At 35.9% G+C, this 18269-nt stretch overlaps 2 long non-coding RNA genes across 2 annotated transcripts in view; both read left to right on the top strand.

The window, feature by feature from the left end:
- The first annotated feature begins 6859 nt into the window (after positions 1 to 6859).
- On the top strand, positions 6860 to 9740 carry LOC128072725 (uncharacterized). The gene is made up of 3 exons (XR_008202423.1): positions 6860 to 6927; positions 8864 to 8923; positions 9210 to 9740. It is a non-coding gene; the product is annotated as an uncharacterized LOC128072725 (long non-coding RNA).
- Positions 9741 to 16788: 7048 nt separating this feature from the next.
- LOC128072716 (uncharacterized) overlaps positions 16789 to 18269 on the top strand; it is a 159534-nt gene continuing 158053 nt past the window's right edge. The window contains exon 1 of the long non-coding RNA XR_008202418.1: positions 16789 to 17750. This is a non-coding gene — a long non-coding RNA (uncharacterized LOC128072716). The remainder of the gene's footprint in view (positions 17751 to 18269) is intronic.

The raw sequence follows: 18269 nt of genomic DNA, 5'->3' as shown, positions 1-18269 counted from the left end.
AATTATATATATTTGTGAGACTCAAATAAAGATATAAACATAGCATTATTTTTCATTTTGATAATGTAAAAATGGTTCCAAGTGAGTATATAGGTAAAATTAAAAAGGCAGAGAAATTTCTTGCTCTTGTACTTTGACTAGATTAGGTGTATAGGTTTGTAGTTGACCAATTGCAAACAGAAAATAATTACAATTGAACAATTTTTTTTAATTTTCATGTACTGTTTTTTCTTGAGATTTGTAAAAAATAATCTTTGAGAGTAGTGAATAACAACATTTCTTAAAATAAACAAATAGATAAATAAAAATAGGTAAAGAAACATTTACTAATTACCTGAAAATATGTAGGTCACCGTGAAAGTATTGTCTCCTACTTATTTCAATGGAAACTGTGACAGAAACAAAGAGCACGATGACACTGTTTAACAGAAGAAATTCAGAGCTAAAATATCTGATTTTTCAGCATGATCACCACCATTGCCTGCAATGAACAATAGCCTACCTGCTGTGCTCATAAAAATCTGAATCAGTTGGTTTTATTACACAATCTTCAATTCTCATTTTCATTTGATAATATTTTAGATATTTCGGAATTGTTTTATGAGATTAGACAATAGACAGAATTAATTCCAATCCAATCAGAAGAAAAATATTCTATAAGTTAAAGTTAAAGTTTAAGGAAATTTTCAGATTCATAGATTTTTCCACTCACTAGAGGCTCAGGTAGCCAAGGCCATGTTATCTTTTGAGTTTTTGAATGTCTTTATCTATACTTCCCAGAAACTAAATCACTGTGTTTTTGCAGTGCCTGTGTTGAGTAACTGTACTGAGAAGAATACTCAAGTATGCAAGTCTGCCTGGTATGAAAATAAGGTTTCTGGAGTATTTTTTCACATTTGGTAGAATCAATGGGTCTGTATGATCAAAATGTCTTATATCAGCCTTCCACTGAGTAAATTCTCAGTTTAAAAGATTTGTTCTCTCAGATGGCAAGTCTTAGCTGTCTGTCTCTTGTATCAAAATGTTACCGCGTTGTTCTTTTGAGTGTTACGTAATTTTCTTTTAATTTAAAAATAATTTAGAAGTATAAACATTTTAAAAAAACATCTGAAATACTGGACATTTATTAAAGTAAAAATTTCACTTCATTCCTTACATCCTTTCTGCTAAGCTGTAAAGTATTTTGGGAATTACTTGAAAATAAGTTGAGTGTGAATGTCTTTCCACAGATCATACGTAAGTAGAAAAAGTCTAGTACAACGTTGAGATTACAACTGTGTTACAACTTTTATTGTAAGACAACACGAGTTTGAAAACATGCAAAAGATTCTTGTAAGAGTAAAAATCGTGTTTCAGTTTTTGATATTGATTCTTATCTGCAATTTGGCAGCAAATGAACAAATATAGTCCAAGCCTACATTAGCAACCCTACAAGTGACTAACTTGGACAGCAATAAATGCTCTCTGAACAATTGATTTTCACATGTCTTCTTAGGTGTTAGATAGGATTATGGAAAACTCTGTGTTAGCTGCTGAAGACAAATTTTTCTTGAGGAAAAGTGAAAAAGATAAAAAATAATGAATGGAAAGACAAGCCCATAAAGAAAGAAGACAGCAACTGTCTTAACATCTTAGCCAAACCTGGGGAAAGTAATTGTGGTGGTGTGATGTTCTTTATCAAGTTTTGTTAGCATACTGGCCAGATTTATGCTACTGAAATATCTGTAATGAATTTGGAAGCTAAAAAAAGAGTGGAAGGAGCAGAAAGGCTGCCATACACTTGCTTCAGTCTATTCTCATCCATTCTTCATCATAATTTATTACTGATGCTCCTTTTTTTAAGGAGCTTTAGTGATAGGATGAGAATAGTATATTCCCTCATTACTTTCTATACCTAAGCCTTATTTTCAGCATTCTGATTTCAGTCCATCGGCTTTTAGTGCCCTCATTAGCAGATCCAAGGCAGATACAGTCAAGTTGCTTTCTTTTCCTAGTTGTTTCAATTTCAAACTTTTGCTGACTACAGAAAAGAATTTTATTTAACCAGATTATTACAGCTTGTGGCAATGCAGATATCAGACTTGTATGTGAAGTATTTACTGCTGTTGTATTGGTGGCTGCTGAGAACATATGATGTTTCCTTTTCAGTACTGCTTATTTGTTGGTATGTTTCTGTTATTTACCTTAACTACTCAGTAAGTTAAACAGGTACGATTCACCGTGGTAAATAGGTAATATATAACGGTATTTCTGTCTGTTTCTGTAGTACAATAAAATCAAAGTAAAGAACCATCAGACAATTGAAGACATCTGTTATCCTCTAATGATTGGCATCTTGAATTACACTGTGTCATTTTGGAATGACAAATTTTTTATTTACCAGCACACACTTCTAACACACCCCAAGTCTTCAATTATATCAAACATATTTTTGATATGTGGCGTGTTTTAGAAGTAAACAAATCATAATTTTATATGTATGTATGATCTAAGAATTCCTTATATATATCGTAAAATTAGCACAAAGTTGGATTTCATATATCTTTGTTCTTCTGCACTATGCTTGTTAAAAGTTTGGTTTTGGTGTACAGTACAGAAAGCCGTACAGAAAAAAAGAGAGTTAATGCAAAGAATAGAAAAGCAAAATGCTTTCTCTGTAGTCTTCAGATGACGCTTCTGGAAATTCAAGTACTTGCTACCTGCTATTCTCCCACTTTTGTCCCTGAACTTCCATTTCAAACTAAGTGTTTGTAAGCTAAAAATGCGCTAGAGATCCTGGCTAGTAAGAGGAAAAAGAATGTTTAAATTGATTTCTCCATTTATTTTGTGGTTTTGTTTTTTAAGAAACCCGTGCATTTTGATCAGTCCGCCAGAAATTTCTAGCAGCCATGTGCATGAAGTGCACTTATCTGTAATGCTCATCTCTAATTGACAATAGTGTCCAGCTGATTATAAGATCAAGGCTCAGTTGTGAACATAGAAGATTCTGAAACCGTAATGTACTTTTCATTATTTTATGCTAAAAAAAATATAAGATTATTTTTTCAGGTGTAAGTTTCAACCCATGACTTCATACTTGCTTCTCTCCTAAGTCAGTGAAAGTTCAGTGTTATTGGCTCAGTGAGAAAATTCCACTTAGCAAAAAAGAATACATTGGAGACAATGGAAGTTTTGTTGCCAGGTATCATAGAATGACTTGGGTTGGAAATGACCTCAAGGATCACCAAGCTCCAGTCCCCCTGCTGCATTTAGGGCTGCTAACCTCCATAATTAATACTAAACCTGTCATATTCCTATTATCAAATCACCTGCTCTGTTATTTTATCAGAACTATCTTTTTTTAAAATATTGTTACATTTTTATGGCTAAATTATAGAAATATGTATTTGATCTTCCAAAAAGTTTCTTCTTATCCCAGCTCTTGTGGTAAAAAATATTTACTCTTTCACAAATGCTGCTGGTAATGCTGTGTCAATAATTATTAGGCTTTATAATTAGATGGGTGCTCTGTTTATAGATAAAGTATCCAGCTTCCCACTTAGTGTAAGGATTGTGGAAGAAAAAAAAAAATACCAAAACAGGTCACCAGTGTGACTGTTTAATGAATAAATTATAAAGTATAAGTTTAAGCAACTTTTGTTAGAGAACTACTTGGAAAATGCCACTTTTTATAATGAATAATTTCATTACCAGCTCAGCATTTTTTTTTTTTTTTTTTTTTGGAGGAAGGCTCAAAATGTGGATAGATCATGAGAGAGAAAGGAATAGAAAATGACCTGAGATACACTGTTAAAATGACTTTTCTTCTTGCAGAGGGAAAAATAACCATTGACCTTCCATTGACTTGGGAGGGAAGCTAATATAAAGTTGCAGGTTGAAACCACAGCAATTATTTTGAGAGAACAGCTAAGTAAAAGAAGGGGAGAGGATTCATGCTACTTTCTCTGACTCAAAGATGTATTATCAAATCGTAATGAGACCAAACAGACAGGAAAGGGCACATTTGTAGTGAGATTAAATGTAGTTGCTAAAGGATAATGGTCTGTATGCAAAACTCATACTTAAAGCTCATATATTAAATGCATTTTTCAGTTGGTGGATGAGAGATCTCCTCATAGGTGAAGAGGACATTTGCAAATGATGGGTGGAAAGGCAATGTTACAGAATGAGCAGGTTAGGAAGGAGTCTGTAGCAGGAATGGATTTAGGATAGCAAGGTGTTTAGGAGCTGACAAACAAGTGTAATCATGCTAAGCAAAACAAAAACAATCTGTGAGGACTGGGCTTTAGTGGATTTCATTAAGGTCTGAATCAGAATCAGAGTTCTCTGAAAAATTACCTTGAAAATGGGGAAAATATTTTCTCTGACTCTATGCTAAAGGCAAGTTTGGTAGACAAAATTATTCTTTAAATTTGTACTAGCTCATAGCAGGGTTTATTTATTTATTATTATTATTATTTTGCAAATGTGTTTCTGCTTGTTAAACTTGAGAATTGTTTTTCCCTTAGATATAATAGCTTTCCCAAGGGCTAAAGTACAAATCTAAATTGGATGCGCACTCTCTACTCATCAAGAAATTTTGGCAAGAGGCCACTGGGGAGTTGTCCACAGTTAGTGGAATTGCTGCATTTTAGATTCCACATTAATGCTTTCTGGGTATATCTCCTATTTGGAAGTCTGCACTGCTTGAGAAACCACATAATTTTGACAGAAATACATTCTGCTTTCGTTCTCAATGAATAATCAGAAGACTTTTCCTGTCCCTTGTGTGACATCTCTTAGTATAATGATGATTTTCTTTGAGTGATTTTCCTGGAATTGTAGGGGAAAATAGAAGGGAAAAAAAAAGGAAGAAAGAAGTCTAATTAAGAAAAATGTGTCATGGAGAAAATATCAATGTATACTTAAAACTTCTGGTTTTATGTGAGATAATTTGACTTTTCTTTTTTAAGATGAAATCATTTTTATTTCATAACTTGAATATATCCAATGATATAACATAGTCGTAGAATGATTTGATACAAAGAACTTGTGTATAGTAACTATTTCTTTTAATTATTTGTATGTGGTTGTTTTGTTTGGTTTTTTTTTTTTTGCTCTTGCAAGATTATACTTCATTTTATACTGTGTTTAAATAAAATGTGACATCTGATATCTATTGACTGTAAAGAGGTTTAACTTGCAGCTTATTTATTCTGTAACGTGCTATGAACCCTAACGAAGGCCTATAAAACAATAACCAACTGAGTACAGTATTTGGAGGAGATATTCTATGTTATTAGTAGCTGTTGGCATTTGTTGTAGACCAATTTTAAGAGAAATAATGTAGTCATATATTGAGTTAAGCAAATGATTCAAAAGAAGGAATTGCACTAGATACCTCTATTTAAAAGGGTTTTATATATTTTATTAAAAACTGATAAAATAGGGAAACAACAAGGAGGCTGATAAATCAAACCAGCTTTCATCTTGTTAAACTTGTATCTGAAAGGCATGAGGTGTCATTGCTCTGAGAACAGTGATGTGAAATGTGATGCACGTGATGAGAACAGTGATGTGGATGGTGACCTGTGTTTCCAGCAAACAAAGGTGCTCTGCTCTGAGAAGCAGTTAAGGAAAAGCAGAGTCCAAAAAAATAATGATCACTGATTTAAAAAAAAAAAAAAAAAAAAAAAAGTCAAGTTGAAAAACCCAAGGGCCCATACATCTCATGGGAACTTTGATGACAACTGAAATGCAATTATCTTTGCAAGGTCTGTGTGCTAATTTATTTAATGGTGTCATCCATAGCATTGGTTTTATTTGTTTATGAATTCTGGCTCTTTTTGTTCAGTTAGTTTGCAATGGTAGGAACTACTTCTGCAATCTGAGTTGCCAATATTTTCATTTTACTGAAACCCAAATATAGCATCACTGTTGTTTCCTGTTCCTGTATCTGATGTGAAGTTCTCAAATCAGATTTATTTATTTATATATTTATGAACTAGAACATATCTGGTATTTGATTGCTTAATTTGGACTAAACTGAGCTTTCACAGAGTTCACGTTATACTTATTGAATTTGAAAAGATCTGGTTATAAAACAATAAAGCAGTATTTCTTTTTCTCAGTCTTTGCCAAACTTGAGAAGGAAAATATAAAATTCCTCAGAAGTTTCCTCGTTTCTGTCCTGATCTCAGACTTGCAGCAGATCAAAAATGTTTTTGATGTAAAACATATATTTTATGATAGAAATGCTTTTCTTGTTTTGTTACAGCACGTAACTATTGAAACGAAACATCAGATTACAGGAAAAGCAGTTCTTTATTTGTTGGTTTGCTCTAGTGGGCTTTTCTTTTTCTTTTTTTTTCTTTTTTTTTTTTTTTTTTTTTTTTTTCCTTTTCAGAACAGCAATGAAGGCAAGACTACTTACAGATATACTTCCAACAAATAACTTTAGTTTTGTGTGAAAGTAGCATTAATAGATAAAGGGAAGATGTAAAGACCTTAAACTTGAGGACTGAAAATACTGCCTCAGTTTTCCTGAGGGGCGGAATATCTGCATCAACTTGTTACCTATTTTTTTCTGAAGACTTTGAATTTATTTCTCATAATTATCTGCCATGTTTTTTGAGAATGCATTGCAAATGCAAACTTGTTCCTTTGCTACCAGTTTTGCTGCCACTATTTCTACTGATAGACATTTCCAGGAAGTACATCACACATTTGATTTTTCTATTTGGATTCTTTCATATGCGTTTGATACTTGAAAGAAACCAACATTTGTTGCCATATACTGTGTTGTAGTTGTGATGCTTTAGCACATCTGCAGTTGAAACTTTTGGTGATTTCATAATGAGCAGACTTTACTATTTTGCAGTTCCAAGCTAAAGAGAGAGAAAAAAGGGAGAGGAGAAAAAACCAGAGATTGTAGCTCCACACCCAGCGGTGAGTACATTTGTGCTTTTCTGATTCGGGTTCACACCTGCCTTTTTCCCTTCTATTTCATCTAAGACTTCATACTGACTGTTCCATCTTTCTCAACTGATATAGCTTGATTGCTCTGGCTTGAATTTTAAGGACATGGATAGAATGATGAACTTCATGATGTTGGACTGATACTAGTTTGTAGTCTGTAGAGTTTGAGAAAGGAGTAGGAGAAGTACGAAGCCTTAGTAGTGGCATTTAGCATGGAAAATGGAATTGTTAGGATGGATTTTATTTTTCCACTGACGCTGTATGGAAGAGTTATTACAGAAATGCAGACTAGATAAATATGCTTTTTCACCTAATGGACTAAAAGTGTTGTAGCCACAACACCTTTACACTACAGTTAGGACTGAGGAAAAAAGTCTCTTCCTTCTTGTAAGATATTTTTTAGGACCATATATCTCACAAAGAGAAAAGAAAAAGCTTACTTCAGCATAATGGACTTCATTAAAGTTTAATTCTTTCAAAATGTCATTTGGATCTCCTCAGAGTATTTATTTCGAAAAATGTTGTTCTTACATTCTCTAGTGAAAGTCTTTTCCTTTCTCCTTATTTTTTTTTCCTTCCTTCTTTTTTCATCCTTCCTTTCTTTTTTTTTTTTTTTTTTTTTTTTTTTTTTTTTTTTTTTTTTAGATATAATATAAGCCAAGAGAATAAAATGTACTGCAAACAGAGAAATCGCTGCTGATGCTATCTAAATTAGAAAAATCTGATTCAGCTCAAAAATACACTGAATTGTTCCTCATGTCTAACATGTTTCTTATGTTGATGTTCTCAAATGGAGTTGAGTAGGGGAAAAATAAAACACTTCTGAAAAGTGCTTCTGTAGAAAAAATAAATCATTCTGTAATTCTTATTCTTTGTCAATGATAAAGTAATAGAAGACTTTTAGGGTTTATGAAACCAAGGTTCTCTTTTTCAGCCTGCAGTTTCCTTTTCTACTCCTCAAAGTTATTCAATTTAAGCATTTACCAAGGCTGGCCAGCTGATGCTGCAGGTACATTTGGTAGGTGAGACAGGCTAATGGGTCCCTGCATCTAAAGAAGCACAAATCTTGCTATTGCCCATATGGTTCCCCCTTTGCTGTTACTGGTGTTTACTTGGCCCATTGTGTGCTTTTTAAATCACTAACCACCACCAAACTTCTTTCCCTTCATTAGCCTATGTACTGATTCCACACAGTGACTTGACTCACTAAGAGGAGTGAGTGTCAGAGACAGCTGAAGGAATAATTAAAGCTCTCAGTGATTTTAGGAAATCGTTCTTGCATGTGTATAGCAGCAGTTGGAATGCTCTTTTGTTTCCAGCAGGTAAGAAGGTCTTATTCTGATTCCATTTCTGCCTGTTAAAGACCATTTCCTTCCTTTTTCTCCCACAAGAAAAGTTCTAGAAAGAGTTCTGAAACCTGTATTTTCTGATGGGGGATGGGAGGAAGGCCCACTTGGAACATTCTCGGATTCGCTGCTGATTAGATTGCCATTCCTTTTTGGCTTAGTGTTTAGATACTTTTCGTCTCATATATAACAATAGTCTCAGGTTATGAGATAGGATATAAGGGAGAACTTACTCTATCAAATATTCTTATTGTGCTCTTTGTATCTGTTGTAGTTTCCAGGGAGATAAATAGAAGGCATTGCATATGGAGAAACCTACATAATTAACACTGGGTAAATGGATACTGCTTATATGCTGTAGCACACAGACAGTGTGCATCTGACAAATAGAAAAAGTATAATTTCAAATCTCATACACATATAGCTTTACATAAAATGTATATCACACAGAGCTTCTCAGGGTTTGCTATACTAGTAGCAGAGATTTGCAACGCCTTTTATTTTCTTCCTTAAAAAAAAAAAAATCTTGAAAATTATAGTTGGCTTGCTTTTTATTGCAGCGTGAATTCAAAAAGATCTTGTTTCCTCTGGAGACTGCAAGCAGTTACATATCATTGCAGGTGGGGATTGTTTTCACTAAGTTGTCTCTTAGTTATGATATATAACACACCATTTTACCTAAATCCTGGAGTTGCTGGTACTTTCTGCGTGGCAACAACTAAGAATCGTATGTCAGTAATTTATAACCACATCAGTGAATCGCTGGACCACAGCCATAGATTGCAATATCATTTTTCAGGGATTAACAGGTCTTATAGCACACTTTTCCATTGTATCTTACAAAATCTGTAGGTTGCTGTAGAAATTATTGCATGTTGAGACATCACAAATGTTTGTGCATTACAGGAAGTGTGAAGAAAATCTGCTGCAAGACATTTACTTCATTTCAGCATTCTGAATGCGAGCCTCACTTTTTCATCAGTGTACTATGTCATGGGATCCTATCACGTTAAATAAACACATTAAAGATTGTATTGGCTGTGTAACAAGCCTGTTTGACATTGAAAGATTTTAACATGCCTTCTTTACCTAGAAAAAAAATGAATACAGGCACATTTTATGGGCCAAATGACAAACTATAATGATTAATAGACCTATTTAAATGAATAATTGTCCTGTGTACTGTACAAGTTTATGTTGTACAATGGCTATGTATGCAGCAGCTGACAAACTTCTTCTATGGAGATGTAAAAGACAAGAATTGGTAAAAATAACACAGCTGAGCCAGGCCAAGCTAAGAGTAAGCCTGATGGATATTTCAAATGACCTCAGTGAAGTGGAGAGTATTTATTGACATCTGAAGGCTTCCAACACCCTCCCCCAACTTTATTTCAAAGTCTTTCTTGATTTACTATAGAAAGTCGTGTTTTAAAGACCTAAATTAATCCTAGTGAAACAAATCAAGGCAAATTTTCTTTGTTCTGTACAAGATCTTGATTTATATTTTTGCTTGCTTAAGAAGGAATTAGTGTGGCTATTGCAGGTATAAGGGAATTGGAATTTATGTGATAAATACTTTAATTTCTGTCTTTTCATTTCCTGAGCACTGTCATGAGAATTGCCTGCTGCGTAGGCAACTGTCACAGCGCAGGTGGGGGATGTGGTGTGTGTCTTCAATTAGTGCTGACTAGTAAATTTATCTGTGTTTAACCAGGTTTGATCAGATTTATATTTAACCCTAGCATAGACTTGGACAGGTGTATGTGAGTATTTGCTTTCATGTTACAACATTCTCTGTCACAATGTGTGATCTACTTGATACACTTCATAGTATCACTATGCTTCTTTTTAAAGGTTCTTTATGCTTTTTTTGTTGTTGTTGTTGGATATTTGTCACTTTTGCTGTTTTTCCTTCACTATAGTCTGCCAAAAACCTGTCAATCCTTGTTCCTGCCAATTTACTCATTTGATAGTAGAGAAATTCCGATTCCTGTGGTTGAAAGATCCAGAATTACATTGCCTTTCTATATTTGTTGTTAAAAGTTAAAATAATTTCAGAATAAAGGAGGATCTCACTGGTTTTTATTTCCATAGTATTAAGAACACTATATATACGTCACAGTATTGGTCTAAGAATAATTAGTGAAAATTATTTACTTGGCCAGATTTTTCAAACAGACTCATATAGGGTCACAGAGAACAAAAAAGATTTCCCTTTTGTTAACATAGTGCCAGTACAAGCAAGAATATGAGAAAAGAAGGACAGGAAATCTCACTGATTGAATTAAGGACTTGCCTATTTCTGCCGTGGACAACACAGATTTGATGTGGGGAACATTAATTTTTCAACAGTTAAAATAGATTTTGGTATTGAGAAAGTATAAAAACTCACTTTTCCTTCCCACCCTATAAAAAAGTACTTTAAAACACAACTTCCTGAGAAGAAAAACCTAATGAAAATAGAATAAGAATAAAAGTCAATGGCCAGTAAGCCTGCGATGCCCTTACAGAATCTTTCCCTATCATTCAGATCAGCTTTTCTTTTCTTTTCTTTTTTCTTTTTCTTTTTCTTTTTTTTTTTTTTTGAGGCCTTTTGGCAACAATAAAGACAAGTAGAAATAATCTTCAGATAACGTATGTCCCCAAGGCAATACAGACTGCAGTCTGCAGAAAGAAATGAAATAACTTTCTTAAAATGTTTTGTTACAAAAACATATTTTTACAGCATATATATATAAAACCCATAATTATGTGGACTAGCACAAAATAATGCACTGCAAACAGCATTTCTGTTTCAGACATCTTGATGCTATTGCCATTTCAGAATTCCGGGGAATTATGAGATAGTATTATAAAAATTTGCCCAAGCATTTCCTGTAGATTTATGAAAATGCTGAAATCACACATTTTTATTCAGAGACAGAACTACTGATTTCTTTTCAGTCTAAGATTCTCACATTTTCTTTTCACTTGGTTTTACTTTTTCATTTTAGCAGATTTTAGTGTAGGGCAATGGGATGAGAAGTCTGTCTTTTTTTTTTACATTTGCACCCTTTCCATGCTTATGCTGTTAGTTCGTCCCTTCTGAAGAAAACAGGATTTTCCATCTCTGATCCAGTAAATGGAAAATTGTGTTGAAATCTACGTTGTGGGGTCATGAGAGGCACAGTGTGAAGGATAACCTATCAAAGGTTTATGGGAGAGTATACAGTTTGCTAGGGCTTCTGTCTCAATATTATGAATGAAGGTTCTCCTGATCTGCTGAGCTTTGCCCAGTTAAACCACATCAGTGATGGCACCTCTGCTGCCCTGGTCCTTTGGTTTGTTTGCATGTTTGACAGTGTTTCTTGATTAGTTTGTGATTCAGACCTTATTTAAGATAATTAACTTAAATAAATTAACATACCACATTTATGAAACCTGACAGGTGTAGATGAGCAGTTTTGTTGCATAAGAACATAGGTTTATTGTTTACATATGAATTTTCAGTTAGAAATTACCTCTGATATCAGCTGACACCCTGCAGTTGTATTTCAGATCTTTCACGAAATTCTTGCAGCTATGTTTGATTTCTGTATGGAGATAGAACTGACTGAGAAATATCACCTCACGTTCACTCAGTCCTAGAGAGGAAAAAAAAGTCTCTCGTCCTCTTGTGTCATATAGTTCTTGTTATTTTGACAATGATATATTTAGAAAAGACAGATGAATTGTCAATGCATACAGTTTCTTCAAGGAAGGAATAAGAGTAGAAAAGCAATATAAAGACGTTGGGGGGGGAAAGGGGGGAAAAGTAATATACTAACATTAACAGTGTCCATACAGGATCAGAGATACATGTTTATTAGTACCAGGATGCTAATAGTGTAATTAAAACTGTAAAGGTCTTTGCTTTGTGACATTAATTTCTTTTTATTAAACTCTAATGTAAGTAATGTAATTAGTGTGAATAAAGTGCAGGAGGGAGTTAGCTGTTCAGCCTGTAAGTTGGAACTTTTCAAGGTTGTGTCCAGGTATACAAATTTAAGTTTGCAACAGATACAGCTTGCAGCCTAGCAAAAATCAATAACCTCAACAAATCACATTACACAGAGTTATGTGAATGCCAATTAAGTAAATAAATGGACATAATGAGATGTTGTCAAGGAGAGATCTTAAAAGGAAATAAAAATGACTGAGGATGGAGAATGTAGGTTATAGGAGAAAAGGCAAGAATTCAGAACGACTGAATGTCAGAATGCCAGACTGATTAGTAATCAAGGCACATATGGATAATAAACATATCAGAGAGGTCTGCAAATCTTCAACCACATCCAGAATGCTCTAAAAGATGACTTCAGAAGTTAATTTATGCAAGCAATTTGTTCTCTGGTTCAAAATGACATGAAGTATTAAAGACTATTTACAAGATGACTGTGGCATAGATTGTCAGTGTGGAGAATGATAAAAATATTAATCTGGGAAGAACGTTTCACTTGGTCAAAAATACATAAGATGGTAATGCATAAGCACAGGATGCAGAGTTTAATATGCTCCTGTGATATTTCTAAAGGAAGGAAAAAGAAAGAAATGCCTAAAACTGGAATTACTCTGCTTTTCCTTCAGTTTCACTGACACCCAGAGATAATGTGTTCCATGACTGCAGCTTAGGCAGAGATCTTCTAGGTTCTGTGTTGCTTGAACACCTGTCAGCTGGAAAACAGCTCATCTGTGCCTGCTCCTCCTTGCTTGTTTTATCTTTTAGTTTACTTGGGATGCCACCATCCTTGCCTTTTGAACAATTCTCCTTTCTCAGTGCAGACCTCAGGTTTGTAATGTAAAATCAACCCAGCCTGAAAGAGAACTTGGTATTTTCCTATTCTATTTTTCTTTTCTTTTTCCTTCTGACTGTTACAGCACATGTTTTTCTCCCCTTTCCTTCAGTGGAGACTGTTTCTTGTCTGTTTGATTCGGTAGTTATTCAGGTTCAGTAACAATGCAGATGTAATTCTAAGCAGTAACATTTTTCTCTTTCCTCTAGAGATGCCTTTTTTACCCATCTCTACAAGTGATTGACCTGTAGGTTAGGAGAGGTTATGCAGGAAAAGTTCAATGAAGGCTTACTGCTTTAAACTGCAGAAGTTTCTAAGGAGCTCCCACCAGAAAATTTACTGTGTCAAACAGGTCTCTACATTCACTGAGCAAAATCTTGTCACTCACTAGCAAAAGCATTTGGCATTTTTCAGTACCCGAAAATTTTACAGAGTGGTATTTGGGACCTGTTACTTTGCAATCCCACCACTCGTTAATTATCTTGCTAATGTATTGCTACTTTTTAGGTGTAATGTTTTTTGTTTTATCTCTAGATGTACTTACAGTATATATACCCACGTTCATTTTATGTAATATAAATATATGTTATCAAAGAATAGTGTGTTTTTGATACTGTAACATCCGTAATGGCTCTTTTACTCTTTAAAGCAGTATGAATTTTATTCAAATGTTGTAAAGACAGCCCATGGGGAATATTTTGAGACCATTTCTAACAAAATTCTTGCAGCATCACTATCTTCTGTGTAATAGCTTATCTTTACAGTCTTAAAATAATGTATTTTATATCTTTCAGTCTATCTATCTTATCTTCTTTTACCTATTAGATCTCAGAATTCCTTCCAGAATATCTAGAAAAATGTTATTCACTTCTGAGAGTGCATCTCAAGAAATGGAAAGTATTACATTCTTATGTTGTATAGGAAATTTGTCTCACAGCAAGGCAGGAGAGACTTGGAAAGTTGCATCTGAGTGATCCAAAAGTAGCTCTGAAATGCTATTTCAGCTCTCCAGGAAGATGAAAGAGCTTTTTACTTTCTTGTTACTATTATAATTTCAGAGTGACAAGTGATAAAAGCGGCACTGGGCTGAGTGCTTCCCACAGTTTTTAGCAGCATTTCTGAACCATATGTAATGCATTCCTTATTGACAGAAGTGCAGAAGGTAAGTTGTCCATTCTAAAAAATGGAATTTTGGAGGTTATGCTTCACTCTGCAACTTGACGTGCACAAAGGAACAAGCAATTAGCTGTACAGACATCAATAACACGCACAGATCCCTTTATTCATAGCTATTTGAATGCTAGTTAGTTTGAACAGATAAACAGAGATAATGATAAACTGTCAGTTCAAGTGTTTGGAAGGCAGGTAATGATGACAACAAAAGAAGGGAAATGAGCTGAAGTGGAAGAATAAAAGAATTATAAAAACTTTTGAGTATACTGACACTTGCCAGATGACTTTGAAGTATATTTTGAAGAGGACAGTAGCATGATGAATATATGGAACAAAGCCCACACAAGTGACAAAAGCATAAGCATACTTCTTCCTTGAAAGTATCTGAAATCAATTTGGGCCCAATTTTTTTTTTTTTTTTTTAACTTGAGCAGACTCTGTTTTTCCTCCGAACTATTGTATTCCATCTGCTACTGTTTGTCATTTTGTTTTTTAGACATACTGATAAGGCAGACCTTATTAACAGCTTGAGTCTTAAAGACTACAGTATAAATGTGAAAACAGTGGCATACATTCTGTAAAACAGAATAGGTTGCTAATCCCATCAAGCAATCTACACTGTTTTACTGTTATTACTTAAGGTTCCAGTGCTGTAAAAAATGAATTTAATAATGATTCTGAGAGTTCCTTCTTTTGACATACACGGTGTTTCTATCCTGTCTAGATTCTTTTTTCTTTATGTTCCTATAAACCATTCTGTACATTTTTACCCCTGCAAGAGGAAAAGTTGTCTGTATTGTAAGATTTGAATTTTTTTCTTCCAAAACAATGCTTCTATTTGTCGCCATGCATTTTTTTCTGTCTTCGGAACAGTGGTACTCACTGCAAGGTCCTGGATTGTGTAGTTGTCACAAAGAGTCCTTACAGGAAGCTTATGGGTGATCATTAAGTTACAGAACAGCCATCACTGTATGCGGGAGCTTTCTATAAAGACAGGACAAAATCATAGAACTGCCTACAACAAGTTGATGGACAGAAAGCACTGGCTGCACAGATGTGTCTTAAGCTTGCCTTGTTCAGATCTGCCTGTTGCTGAGCACCTCAGTCATCTAGAAAGGATGACAGAATCTGTTATGCAGAGAAAAATAGGAAGCACATGGTTTACATTGGAGCAGAATAATTTTCTTTCATTTATGGTGGAAACATCCCACTGCAGGGACTGTTAAATATGGATTTAGTACTGATAAAAATATGGCACTAAATGATTTAAGAAGGGTAAAGCGAACAGAGAACCACACTGATAATTCCATTTCCTTGATATGCTGTAGTTTCATGCAGGAATAAGAATTTAACTTGGAATGTAACCCCTTCCCCATAGGCTAGATTTATAAGTTCTATAGGATACTTTGATTAAAAATCAGATAAATATGGAATTTGTCTGAATAATTTGATAGAACATTATAAAAATAATGTAATCTCTCAGTTCATCTGTATTTGTTAATGTCAGATATAATTATTCATCCAATTTCCATCCATCTACTTCATTTATGTTCAAGGGTGGAACCTCAATTATTTCTTTTCATAAAAGTTTTTTAGCACGCTATTTAAAACTCATTGAAATGGGAAACATTAACATTATCTGCATACAAATGAACAGCAGGAGGTGAAGAGGGTAATGCTGGCAAATTTCCAAAGGCTTTGTAGTGCAGGTCAAACAGGCACTTAGCATGTGAGGTCTATATTTAACAGTACTTAGCACTGGACAAATATTGGGGGTTTCAACAGTTAGCCTTTATCTATGAAACTCTCTGCTTGTAATGGGAAATAGCATAAATCAAGTGTCTGTGGTGCATTTGCATTAAAAAACGTTGTATTAGAGTGAATGGTGATGTTCTCCTGCCTCCAGCAGCGGCCTGGAGTTGGCCTCAGCGCTCAGGAGCTCCTAGTGCTTCAGATACCTTTCTTGTTGGACACAACTACTGTTACTATGAATGGGTTTCCTTAAATGCTGTGCATCAGTCTTTAAAGGATATTGTGCCTCTTCTTGTTAGCAAACTGAACTTTAGTTGCCTTGCTTTGTGCCATGCGCATGTGAAACAAGCTCTGAAGTTGATGCAGGCTCTCCGGGTGGTTTTCAAGAGGCCAGGCCACAGAATTGCTGCTCTGTGTTTCACAGAATCATAAAACTGTTTGAGTTGGAAGGGAGCTTACAGATCATTAAGCTCCAGCCCCTGCTTGCATCCCCCAAGATCAGGCTGCACAGGGCCACAGCCAACCCAGCCTTAGGCAGCTGCAGTGATGGAGCACCCACAGCTCTCTGGGCCATTGCGCCAGTGCCTTACTGCCCTCTTCTAATTTAAAGCCTTTTCCCCTTGTCCTATGACCATTTACTCATATAAAAAGTCAGTCTCCCTCCTGATTATAGGCTCCCCTCAAGTACTATAAGACCTTTGTGAGGTCACCCTGGAGCCTTCTCATCTGCAAGGTGGATAAACCCAACATTTAGTTGCAATAAGAATGGTGGCAGTTTCTTTATCCCACTGATGGCAAGCAAAGAGCTCCAGTGCTTCCACAAGATTTCATTGTGTAATAAACAGTACTAGAAATCAGGCATCCTGTTACATGAGGAATGGTTTGAAAACAGGAGCTTTCAGGGCTGTCAGTACAATGGTTCCCTATGACCCAACCCACACATGTGCCCAGCACCATGCCTGCAGTGGTCATGTGAAGGGAAGGACCAACACTAAACACTCACAAAACGCCTGTTGTGCTTTCTCAAACTGTTGCCATAACATGCTAATAACTATTTTATGATCTTACTAAATAATAATTAGAATTCCTAGTACCTGTCTTGGCTGATTAAGGTAATTATGGTGCTTCCTAGTACGGCAGTACCTCAGATTACTGTTGCTGTTTGCTTCTCTTGCCAAGTATAAACCAGGAATTTTTGCACGGCCTCGTTCAGGAACCATTGCAGTTGGATACGAATTTGCATGCGTGCAGCTGTGCTCATCTTGTACTGCTTTCAGTGACCAGCGTGCAATGATAGGTCACTAAATGTCATTCCCTGATTCGCGTAGACGCATTGGGAACTTGCATCAAAAGCAAACAAAGAGAAAAAGCAGCTCTTCTTGCACGAATCCGCTCCCACGTGCGAAAAGCGCTGTCTATCCTACACCTCAGCCGGATCTGTGCAGCTGGTTGAGGCGGAGCTCGCGGCTCTACTCCGCACGAGCAGCGGCGCTGCTGGAGGAGCTGCTCCCCAGGCGCGCGCCCCGCCGCTCCGCGCGCAGGCGAAGGTGTGAGGGCGGGGAGATGCCGGTGCTCGCAGCTCGGCCCCGGCTTCTGTCCTCAACGCACCGCGCCGCTACGGATTTCTTCCGTCATTTTGGGGGCTCTTAAGGAGCCGTCGAGGGTTTCTGAGACTCTGCAATTCCGTCTCGACGCTTCCTGCGGCCGCTGGGTAAGAGACTGGGGCTTGCGGTTGTTGGAGCTTGCTTGTTGTTGCGCGTGTGCACGTGAAGGGGCGACAACCTTAGCAGCGCATGGCTGATTTGCTTCTGCTTAATTCTGAGAAAATTTAACCTGGTGCTACAGAAGCGCTGAAGTTTCCACCTACGATGCAATTGCAAGAATCAATGATAATTTCACCCATCGCGTTGCCAGCACGGTGAGTTTAGCACTTCTTCCTTCAAAAGAAAAAGAGACAGAGTGCATCCAGTGCGCATCACCGCGCTCGCAGCTCCCCGCTTCTTCCAGGGGGAGCGGCTCTTGGCCCTGTGGAAGGGCGCTGGGTGGAAACAGCAGCCCGAGATTGCTGTTTTCTGAAGTCAGATATCTCTTGATTATCTTCTCTTTACCTAGTTAGCTTAGGGAATTGAATTCACATTCTGCGTCTGCTTCTTTTTAAAAGGCAAAGCAGGACTGTTCCGCTAAAATACCTTTATCCTCCTTTTTTTTTTTTTTTTTTTTTTTTGTTTTG

The sequence above is a fragment of the Tympanuchus pallidicinctus genome, unplaced genomic scaffold (assembly GCF_026119805.1).
Source record: "Tympanuchus pallidicinctus isolate F22 unplaced genomic scaffold, pur_lepc_1.0 scaffold7, whole genome shotgun sequence".
In the NCBI taxonomy this organism is placed as follows: Eukaryota; Metazoa; Chordata; class Aves; order Galliformes; family Phasianidae; genus Tympanuchus; species Tympanuchus pallidicinctus.
The sequence above is the reverse complement of the archived record's forward strand: the minus strand, read 5'-3'. Positions and strand labels throughout refer to the sequence as shown.